This window comes from Cnephaeus nilssonii (genome assembly GCF_951640355.1).
Source record: "Cnephaeus nilssonii genome assembly, chromosome: 12".
Taxonomy (NCBI): domain Eukaryota; kingdom Metazoa; phylum Chordata; class Mammalia; order Chiroptera; family Vespertilionidae; genus Cnephaeus; species Cnephaeus nilssonii.
Genome location: NC_137083.1, coordinates 37971855 through 37983885, shown reverse-complemented (window position 1 = coordinate 37983885; position 12031 = coordinate 37971855).

Below are 12031 nucleotides of genomic sequence, written 5' to 3'. Positions count from 1 at the left end.
CCTCAAGCTCCTAATTCCTCTTATTCTATAACTACCAGCATTTTTCTTCTCTCACTTTACTAAAAAGATAAAAATCATCACACATGAATTCTGTCTGCTCTCTTCTTCAGCTCGGGGAAGAGATAAATGATGCTCTCTGAGGCCAGCTCCCCATCAGTGCTTAGGATTCGGTCCCTGTCCTGCTATATGACACTTCCTCAGTTTTCCCCCTGCCACCATTCATCTCTTCTTTTCCTGGTTTTATGTTACCAGCCACTTAGATTTCAATGAGAGATGCTTGGATTTAGAGTAGGAGAGCACTATTGAAGATTTATAGGTTGGATGGAAACATTGTATACTAGATGGCATTGCAAAGGCTTCCGTACTTTCCAGCCTTGTCAGAACAAGGCAGAAAGTTACTTACTCGTGTTCAAGTTTTGTGTGTGTGTGTGTTTTTAATTTATTTTTTAAATATGTTTGTATTGGTTTCAGAGAGGAAGAGAGAGGGAGAGATAGAAACATCAATGATGAGAGAGATTTATTGGATGGCTGCCTCCTGAACTGGGGATCGAGCCCACAACCCAGGCATGTGCCCTGACCAGGAATCAAACCGTGACCTCCTGGTTCATGGGTTGATGCTCCACCATTGAGCCACACCGGCTGGGCCCGTGTTCAAGTTTTGTTGGATTGTATCACTACCTGTCAGCCACAGCTGAATGGGTCAGTGGGTTGGTGCCTGGACCTACAGCAGTCAGCCATTGTATGGGCCTGTGACTAACCTGTGAACCTGCTGGCAAGAGCTTTGCCCAATAGAGGTATTCACTCTCCTTGACAGTGACTTGCGGACCCACTCAACCTGTTACTGCAAGTTTGAGTCAGGACACAGTGTTAAGCAGGGAAAGTTACTAGAAAAAGCAGAGGCCCCCGAAGAAACCTTTGCATTGAGCAAAGCAAGAAAGTCCTAGAGAAGAAGTAGTAATTGTGGAGAAGGGAAATGAAACCAGTAGAAACTGCCCACAGCTGGCAGAGGCAGAGTACTGATAGCTTGGCAGGTGTGCTGTTGGTTCATTAGTGCTGGTCTCAGACTGTGGTAGCTTCATCTTGTGTCCTGAATTGAGAGGCCAGATGTCCTTGTGATAAACTGAAGTAACAAAAGTGAAAGGAGTGTTAGGGATAAAATAGGCAGGTTTAGGGAGATTTAGGAATAAAGAGGGTCCATATAGGTGAGGAAGGCATAGGTGAGGGCTTGGAGCTGCCAAAAGGCATACATTCACAGAGGAAGAAAAAAGGTGCCACGGGATAAAGGGAGAGGAAGAATCCATTCACAGAAAATAGGGAAAAGCCACAGGGTATGGGGAGAAAAAGGAAACAAACTTTCACAGAGGATAGAGAAATGCCGACAAATGGGAGAAAGAGGAAAACAGATTTCTGCAGGAGATAAAGAATTCTACCACTAAAGGGGGAGAGAAAGAGGGATCGCCTGGGGTTTAGACTTTGAAGCTGATATTCTGCAAAAGAGTGACCAATGAGAAGGGAGTATCAAGAAACAGGACTGCAGCCTTTATAAACCTTAGAAAAAAGGGGCTTAGTGGGTTACCCCCTTGGAACCCTCTCCCTGTGTGCGAGTCTGTACTTGCTTCCAATAAACTTCACCCTTTTCATCTACCACCTTTTGTCTGCGTCTTCATTCTTCAAATCCATCTGGACAAGGACCCGGGAAAGAAATCACCCTTGCATCCTGCTCAGGAAAACAACCCGACTCAAAAGGATGACTTTCAGCCTCAACAAGCCTCACACATTTGTCTGGCTGTTTAATTTACGCCCATTTTTTCTTCTCTACCTGGCTCTCCCTCTATATCTTTCTACTAGTACCTATTAAAGTGTAGTACTTAGCTATTCATGCTATCTACCCTTTCAACATATTTAGGCTCCTATGTCCACAAAATAGTTATCCATCTCAGTGCTAAGAGTTTTGCTTGTCCCTTTTTATCATGTTATTCAATTCTGTATTCAACAATGATCTGAAATTTAAATTAGTAGCTTTTCTTTGTGTGTGTCTTTTAAAGCTAAATTCAACTCTTACTGCTAAATGTAATCACTGACTTTTCTGTAGTAATTTAATAATTTTAAGAGGTTTTTAGGAGTTTGGGATTGTCTCAGTCAAATCTCTTACAGGTTTTCATCAATTATTCATATATGAGAATTTCTGGTTTTCCTAACCTTAGTATAAGAGAAGTGCATTAAGGCAAAATTGTCTTGTTGCCCAAGGCTATAGCCAATTTGCATTCCTTTGCTTATATACCCAGTGTTTGCAAATGCATTTACTTGTTTTTGACTGGAAATGCAGACTGAGTGGGAAGTTGTCCTGCTCTCTGTACCCTTTTTGCTCTCCGCCCGAATTGCCAGGTCAGATTAGTAATGCTGAATGATTCTCATAACGTGAATTTGGCTGTGCAGGGGAAGACAGTATGTGAGAGGTTAGCCTAGGAAGTATGAGAAACACACCATGTACTTTTAAAATTTAAATTTTATACAGTGTTTCTATCATCCATTCCATGAATAGTTTTTTAATATTATGTGCTAGGCACTGAGCTAGGTACTAGGGATATAGAAATTAAAATATAGCCCCTCCTTTCATTTAACATGAGGCTAGGAGGGGATGCAGCAATGCAAACAAATCACAGTTAGTTGAGGGTACGAGCTGTAATGGAGTTGCCAGTGTCCGTGTCAATGCCAGCAGTTAGGCTGGGAAAAGGACGTGTATAGGCAAGGGATGGGAGATAATACTGGGAAAGGACTTGGTGAAGCCGAGGAGTTTCAATTTTATCCTCATAGATTAGGACAGCCTCGTAACGGCATGTCAGAGTTGCTCAGTGAATATTAAACTGAGGTGTCATGTTCTTCACTATGACACTTAAGAACAGCTCTAGTCTGATAATTAATTTTTTAAACTTAAAATTTTAGTTCGTGTTAAGGACTCTAAGCTAGAATTTTTGTGTAATTAATAAAAAGCAGACGTAACACAAATGTCAACCCAATCCTATCTAATAAAAGAGTAATATGCAAATTGACCGTACCTCCGCCACACCCACAAGCCATGCCTACCAGCCAATCAGGAGTGAGTATGCAAATTAACCCAACCAAGATGGCTGCGGCCACAGAGAGAGCAGGAGGCTTGGGTTTCCCCGGCAATGGAGAAAGCCAAGCTTTCTGCCTGCCCTGGCCTGCCTTGGCCTCTGCTTAAGGCTACAAAATTTCAATTATAGAAAATAAATAAATCCCAACAAAAATGGCTGCGGCCACTGAACGAGCAGGAGGCTTGGCTCTGCTCAAGGCTACAGTTTCAATTATAGAAGATAAATAAATCCCAGATACCAGGGCCTCTGCTTGGGTCGCCGGGGGCATGGCCAGCCTGGAAACCATCACAGGCCCCTCACCCAGGCCGCCCCACACCCCAAGGGAATCCCCACCCTGATCTGGGACACCCTTCAGGGCAAACCAGCCGGCCCCCACCCGTGCACCAGGCCTCTATCATATCTATTCCTATCTAATAAAAGAATAATATGCAAATTGACTGTCACTCCGACAAATAAGATGGCTGCCCCCATGTGGTCAAAGATGACTGCCCCCATGTGGACACAAGATGGCTGCCACAAGATGGCCAGCAGGAGAGGGCAGTTGGGAGGGACCAGGTCTGCAAGGGAGGGCAGTTGGGGGCGATCAAGCCTGCAAGGGAGGGCAGTTAGGGGTGACCAGGCTGGCAGAGGAGGAAAGTTAGGGGTGACCGAGCCTGCAGGGAAGGGCAGTTCAGGGGGACCCAGGCCTGTAGGGGAGAGCAGTTGGGGTGGACCAGGCCTGCAGGGGAGGGCAGTTAGGGGTGACCAGGCCTGTAGGGGAGGGCAGTTAGGGGTGACCAGGTCTGCAGGGGAGGGCAGTTAGGGGTGACCAGGCCTGCAGGGGAGGGCAGTTAGGGGTAAACAGGCTGGCAGGGGAGCAGTTAGTCATCAATCAGGCTGGCAGGAAGAAGTGGTTATGGGCAATCAGGAAGGCAGGCAGGCAAGCAGTTGGGAGCCAGCAGTCCTAGATTGTGAGAGGGATGTCCGACTGCCCATTTAGGCCCGATCCTACCTCGAGGGGTCCCAGATTGGAGAGGGTGCAGGCTGGGCTGAGGGACACCCCCCTCCCCCTGTGCACGAATTTCATGCACCGGGCCTCTAGTATATAATAAAATTGAGCTCAGTTTCTTTCTCCAAATTTGGGTGGTGGGCTTAAATTATAATTATTTGCAAAGTTAAGTCATTTTCTTAAAAAAAAAATTACCGAATAACCCAAGTCATCTGCACTGTGATAAGAATCATGGGTTCTGGAATCAGGCAGAGCTGGGGTTCTTTGCTGCATGGGTCTGCCTGTGGGCAAGTTACTTAAGCCGCCTAATCCTCGCCTGTGAGATGAAGCAGAGCGCAGCTAATGCTGGAGCCTGTGTGGTTCTTGTGAGTATGAAATTAGCGAAGGCCTGTAACAGGCATGGACTTGTTAAAGGGGTGAAAAGCAAGGCTTTGGGAGAAAACACTTGGATTACTCAATATGGAAATGAAAAGGAAAACAGAAGGCTTGTGGTTTTTGTCTTTGAGGGTGTGACAGCTTACAGCCAAGGCTCAGATCGGCCTTTCTCTATCAGCTCCAGGATGTGAAGCAACGGACAAATTGCACTGTGAACTTTTGGTTGGTCACACGCACACAAAGTACCAAGAACTTTCTCAGCACAGAACGTTATAGAAGCTGTGGGTGCTCCAACCCTAGAGACGCTTTAGGCAATTGTGGAGTTCACATCCTTGGAGACAAGGACTGGCTTACTTGATGCATTGGTCCTCCTCAACATTATGATTCTACGAGTGCTTTGTCACGTAGTGGGTGATCTGATATGTTTTCTCATCTACAATGGCATGGCTTCCATCTCAATGGCTAGAAGGAAGGTCCTGCTCTGAGTATTAGGAACCTAGGTCTGTATCTTTGCTTTTAGACGAATTTCCTAGGTGACCTGTAGCTGCCCTGTACCCTCTATCTGAACACAGATGGGATGGAATTAGACTTACTTGATCTAGTCCCATTCAGCTTTACCATTCTGAGACTTTTTTCTTCACATTTCCTTTCTCTGCTATTAATGAGCAGTAGAATTAAGATTTCTTTTATTCTCAGAGAGTAGACTGCAGTTGTAATTTTCTAATATAAATACTTAATTTACAAGCATCTAGTTTCTAAAAGGAAATTTGAAGGTTTTCTGTGGGGAAATTTAGCTATTCTATTATTCTAACAGAAGTCTGTTTTAATCAATTGTTCTAATTTTAATCAGTCGTTCTAATTTGAGGAAACCTATTTTTCATGGGACAGGTGATATAGTACAGACACTTTTGTCTCTTACCATGGCCCATCTCTTTAGTAAATTAGACTTTTTCACTGTTCCCAAGTGAGCTTTCATTTGTTTTGGGTTGCTGGGATTAAGCAATCACACTATTTTTATTTTTTAAAATATATTTTTATTGATTTTAGAGAGAGGAAGGGAAAGGGAGAGACAGAAACATTAATAGTGAGAGAAAATCATTGATCAACTGCCTCCTGCATGCCCCCTACTGGGGATGGAGCCCGTAACCCAGGCATGTGCCCTGACCAGGAATCGAACTGTGACCTCCTGGTTCATGGGTTGATGCTCAACCACTGGGACACACTAGCCAGGCAGCAATCCTATATAATAAAAGGCTAATATGCAAATTTACTGAACAGCAGAATGACCGGTCGCTATGATGCGCACTGACCACCAGGGGCAGATGTTCAATGTAGGAGCTGCCCCCTGGTGGTCAGTGTGCTCCCCCAGGGGGAGTGCCGCTCAGCCTGAAGCCAGGCTCACAGCTGGAGAGCACAGCACAGCTGGTGGTGGCGGGAGCCTCTCCTGCCTCTGTGGCAGTACTAAGGATGTTCCACTAATGGCTCCTGCAATGTGAGAGGACACAGGCCGGGCTGAGGGATCTCCCCACCCCAAGTGCATGAATTTCGTGCACTGGGCCTCTAGTCACACTATAAAACAGAGTCTTGGTGTTCAGGTAAGACACTCGTAAGCTTCATGTGTTCCTAATTCCTTGAAATCATGTCTTAATTCAGGCATTTTACCATCTCACCATGGAGTTAATCAGACCACATCTTATTAGTGTGCCCTTATTTAAAACTATGGGGACAGAAGTTTTTTCTCCCATTGATCTCCCACCCATATCTAAAACTTTGGTAACAACTTTTTTCTTATTTTCTCCAGGCTTGCCTCATTCTTTTTTTTTTTTTAATTTCTTTATTGATTAAGGTGTCACATATTTGTCCTCATCCCCCCATTCCCATCCCACACCCCTCCCCACGGATGCCCCAACCCCCTGTTGAACTTAACCATTGGTTAGGCTCATATGCTTGCATACAAGTCCTTTGGTTGACCTCTCCCCCCTCCCCCCACCCTCCCCTATCCTCCCTCTGAGGCCCGATAGTCCGATCAATGCCTCCTTGTTTCTGGTTCTGTTCTTGTTCATCAGTCTATGTTGTTCATCATTTCCCCTAGATGAGCGAGATCATGTGTCACTAGAGATATACTTATAAGAACTGAATGTGAGACGAGCAATAATAGTTATGCTGACAGGCAAATGAATCAGTCTATAGTGAGTTTCTTTCTGGACCAACAGTTCTTTTGAGACCCAATATCAATGTCCACCAGTTCCTTATGTGTACATGTCGGCACTGACCCCTCAACTCTGGATGGTGGACAAATGGTGGTAATGCAGGTCCGATTCCCTCTGGTTTGGTCTCGGCCGAACCCAGGGGCACGGCTTCACCCGGACCCAGGGGCACGTGGCTTCACCCGGACCCAGGGGGTGCGTGGCCTCACCTGGACCCAGGTGCGCATGGTTTCACCCGGACCCGGGACTCAGCCTCACCCGGATCCAGGGGCACACGGCCTCACCCGGACCCGGGATCCAGCTTCACCCGGACCCAGGGGCGCGTGGCCTCACCCGGACCCAGGAGCGCGTGGCCTCTCCCAGACCCAGAGTCGCGTGGCCTCACCCGGACCCGGGACCCAGCCTCACCCGGATCCAGGGGCACACGGCCTTGCCTCATTCTTAATAGGTGAATCCCAGGATTGGGAGATGGAATCATTGACTGAATTCCATTTCATTCCTCCCTCCATGCTCCACTCCTCACCAGGTACCGGACTCTGAATGCCACCTTGCCAGGTAGTGACAGAACCTCTGCACTGGCTCCTGGTGCCTTGTTTACTTTGACCTTCTGTTTACAGCTTACTTTTTCTATCCTCTGTAAGCATCTTAACTAGGAGGTTAGGTAGACATATAATGTAAACCAGGCATTCAAACAGTGCCTCATGGCTTCACTCCATTTTCTCTTCCCTCCTTTGATTTCTTCCCATTTTCTCCCCATTGCCCTTCCCGCCTGCTTCTGTTTGCTTTGTTCTCCACTCACCCACAGAACAGGCCCCAGAAGCTCTACGCTCATGGGGATCTTGGAGCTCCTGAGCCCAGAGATGGAAACAAAGATGCACTCTTCCCGCACCCAGAGGCCAGCCCCTCGAAGACGTTTTCCTGGGCTTCCCTTGGGTCACACGCCGGTCCCCTGAACCACCGACTTGACACCGGGCCCTGGGGAACCAAGACTGGCCAGCTGGGTGATGTGCCCACTCCTTCGGCAGGAAGTGGTGGACAAATTGGTATGGGCAGTCCCATCAGAACCTCAGACAGGAGACGGGCAGCTCGGCGGACAGAGAGGTGGTGGGCAGGCTGCCCCCGGGGAGGGTCATGAAGTGAAGCAAACTGGGCCTGTTCTGTGTTTGCGGTTTTAAAAGGACGTACAGCCCTGTGCCTATTACAGCATTGCTGGGAGTCTGACCTTTCCCTCTCAGTCCCCCAATTCTCTTCTCAGGAACAGTTTCATCTCTTCCGAGTGCCGTTCAGGTATTTCATCTGCGCGGTTTAGATTTCATCTTTGTTCTGAGGCCTTTTACCAGCTTTTGTTATGCCAAGAATAGAGTCCGCTGCCCTGAGCACTCCCCGTCAGTGATAACAATTCCCGCAGCACACGCGCGCTTCCTTTCAAGTCTAATTCCTTTCTTCTGAATCTTTTCTTTCACCTGATATGTAACAGATGTAGAGTCAGGGTTGAAATAAAAAGGCTACAACTCATTAAAAAAGCAAGAAGGGTGATCTCTTGATGTGGCGTCCTCGTCGGATTTAATACTTCGGTTGAGCGATCACCTGCAGCCTCTCTGGAAGTTCAAAGTGGGGCGAGCACGCAGGCCACGGACTTACTCACGGCACCGCAGGTGCTTATAGACAGCCGCGCTCTCCCTCCCAGCCGCTGGTAAAAACCTCACTCCACCAGTTCGCTTTGGAGTCTCATTCCTGTGTTTTTCCCTTTTACCCAGTAGGACCGAGCAAAAACAGAGAGCCTGAATTTGTTTACTTGGAAACCTAGGATCTGTAGTGCCATTTCGGGTATAGGTTCAGAACGTAGCTTACCTTGTACATGCTACGTTTAGATTGGTACTATCAAAATGAAAAGGCGACATGCCAGGTGGTTATATTCTAGCTAAAAATTTGCATTTGACATTAAATACAAGGACATTGACTGTGTCATAGATCCTGCTAAAGCTCCCGGTTCTGTAAGAGACAAGAATCTGATGTTCAGCTGTTGTGGATGGGCTGCTGGAGAGGAATACTCCAAAAATTAGCAGAAGTTGTTCCTGGAGATGAAAATATGTGTGATGTTAATTTTCTTTCTCTTCTCTGCTGTTCAAGTTTTCTACAATGAGCACATACCACTTTTATAATAAAAATAGATTTTAAGCCTAGCCAGCGTGACTCAGTGGTTGAGCATTGACATATGAACCAGGAGGTCATGATTCGATTCCCGGTCAGGGCACATGCACAGGTTGCGGGCTCAATCCCCAGTGTGGGGAGTGCAGGAGGCAGCCGATCAATGACTCTCTCTTATCATCAATGTTTCTATCTCTCTCTCCCTCTCCCTTCTTCTCTGAAATCAATAAAAATATAGTTTTAAAAAATCAAGCTGGGTCCTGTCAGAGTTTCCTTGTGGTGTAGCTAGAGGTCATCTATGCTGAGTTGTAAAAGTTCTTGGTGTACACCAAATTATGTTTGAGTAAAATATGCCTACTGAATGGCACTGACTGACATCCAGCAAGCTCCTTGGCTTGAACCCCATTCTGGGCGTCTGATTTTGTCTTGACTCTGTAGGCAGGGCCCCAAGGGGGTCTGGCATGTGTACCCACCTCGGGACCCTTGGCCGTGCCGTTGGGCTGTAGGAGTCCTGCCTTTACAACACGTTGAGGTCTCTTAGGACAAATCAAGAGAGCACTCAGGAGCTTGAGTTTAGGTCTCCAGTTCCCAAGGTTTCAGACTGTGTCAAAAAGAAGAGAATTTCCTTCAAAGTCTGGGAGTGGGAGGTGGGGTGGGGGATGGGAGCATGCCTCTGTAAGTGAGGAGGGCGAGCCACAGGCACACGGCCCTGAAAGCAGACCCGTCACTCCCAAGCTCTCTCCTCCAGCATTTAGGTATGTACACTCACCACGTGCCAGCAGGGCCACCCCCTGCAGGACGCCCCCTTCTCAACCTCTTCCCAGGGCCCTAGCTCAGGCACCAGGTTGGCTAGGGGCTGCCCAGCACACAGAGCCCCGTCAATGGAGAGCCCCGTGCAGTGTGCTAGCCCTGAAGTCTTCCCTGGCCCCGCTGCGGAACTGCTCTCGGTGACCGCAGTCCACTCGTTCAAGAACGAAGTCACAAGTAGCAGCCTCCACCCACTGCAGCATCAGGTTAAAAGTGTCAGTGGCCTTGGAGGTAGGCCTGGTTGCGAGGCCGGCTTTCCCTGTGCAGTGGTGAGATCTGGGGGGAGCCCCTCCCGCTCTGAGACTTCATTTCCTCGTGTGTGCAAGGGAATAGTTTATTTAGAAAGGTTACCAGAAATAAAATGGGGGTAAAATGTGGGCACTCAGAACCTTATTCTATCACAAAATCCTGTTCTTTCAGTTTCCCATCGAACCTGTTAGTAAGACTGTTTGTTGCTCCTGTCTGAACCAGCTGTCACTTGTCTGCATCCTGCTTCAGCTACAACATATAAGCTGAAAAGGTCGATTTGGCACCCACCCATCTTTTGGATTCTAGAGATGACTTTTATCACCGTGGGAGGTTAAGCATGTTTACACATAGCAAGTGCTATTAGGGCAGATCATCATCACCATTATTGAAATTAAAATGTATCACGGGGCGGGGTCGGGGGAGGGTGTGCAGGAGGAAACCAAGCAACCAATCAATTTGTCTCTCTCACATCAATGTGTCCCCGCCGCCCCCCCCCCCCCCCCAACAACCCTCATCCCTACCTTCCACTCTCTAAAAATCAATGGAAAAAATATCCTCAGGTGAGGATTAAAAAAATATATATCTGAGTGGTGGTGGTGGTGTTTTTTGTTTTTTAAGAAAAGAAAAAAAAAAAAAAACCCTTTTGAGTCTAGTAATCCTATAGTGGAAGTTAGGGCCTCAGTTCTTTGTGTATTCCACCATAACTAAGTTAACTTTTATATTTCACTTTTCTCTGTTTTGTTTTTTTAGACCATCTTTGACACTCATGGACTCATGGTCACTGAGTTTGTTCCTCTGACAGAATAAAGCATGTTAGAGATGATGGAAGCCTTCGGGCCTCTGGTCTTGCCAGACACGGAATGGAAAGTGGGCCCCAGTGGAATGGAGCAAAGGAAACATCCTTGGAATTTTCATCACACCGTAGACATGTTATGGAGAATTTCATTTTCCACATGCAAATGTTAGTTGAAGGAAGTGGCTACATTCTATTTTCCCCAAAATTATACATACATATGAACAAGTAGCTTGAAATGTTTTATGGAATCTAAGTTGCCATCTACTATAAAATATATAATTATTCTGTATGTTACTGAGAAAGAAACAGCATTGTCATTGATTGAAAGATGTTAAATGGGAAAAAGCGAGTCTTGAAGTCAATCTAAGATGGTATAACCCTGCTATGTTTGATGAGCTCATTTTAACATCCTTTGTGTCTTCTCCCTCCCATTAATATTTAAAAACATTAGTTGACTATTTTGAGAGCATTAATCACAATTAAAATAGATGTTTCACTTTATACAACACAAACACAACCATTCACCGCTGAATGCCCGAATCTTAATAGCATTTTAAACACTAATGAAATGAAGCTAGCTTATGTTTTTTTAATTGATTACATAAAACAAGGGCTCAACATTAAGCAGATCACGACAGACAACACCAAGAGGACCGGCTGAGTCTTACAGCGTTCAAAGGATTTGTAAATGGAAATGTCATTTTGCATTATTCTTACCTTCTTGAGCATTTGTTCCAAACAAAGCTTTGGCATAATACTAGATCTCCCCACCACCGCCCAAAACCAGTCACAGAAGAGCTCTGGATTTAGGCTAATATTAATGAATTCACACCAGGCAGTTATAGCACATTCTCCAGGAGTGTAACAGCCAGAATTGTTTCAGCAAGAGATGTGGCAGAAGGCTAAGGGAAAACTCAGCAAGGAGAATGGTAGATAGAAAATGTCAGGAGAGAAATTGGGTTTCTATTTTGAGGCTAGTAAAACCATTATATTTTAATGCATTCCAGTTCATAGCCAATGACCACGCAAGTTAAAGCCTTAGGGTGCACACTCCCACTGAGATGCAAGGAATTTGGGCTCTGCCGTCAGGAGGCAGAGAGTGGGAGGCAGGGGCTTGATCTCTGGAAGCCTCAGTTTCTTCATCTGGGCTGTTAGACTGATGGTCTCCAAGCCCCTTCAGCCTATAGTGCTGTGGTCTCGCTAGCGGCCATTGTTGAATGACCCAGGGCAGAGCCAGCCTGGGGCCAGCTCCCCTGGAAGGAGATTAGGACTGAGTAACGGCCAGGGTGCCAAGGACTCCTGGCTTCAGCTTGGCACGTGAGCCCTCTTACGTTAGGTTCCCGGG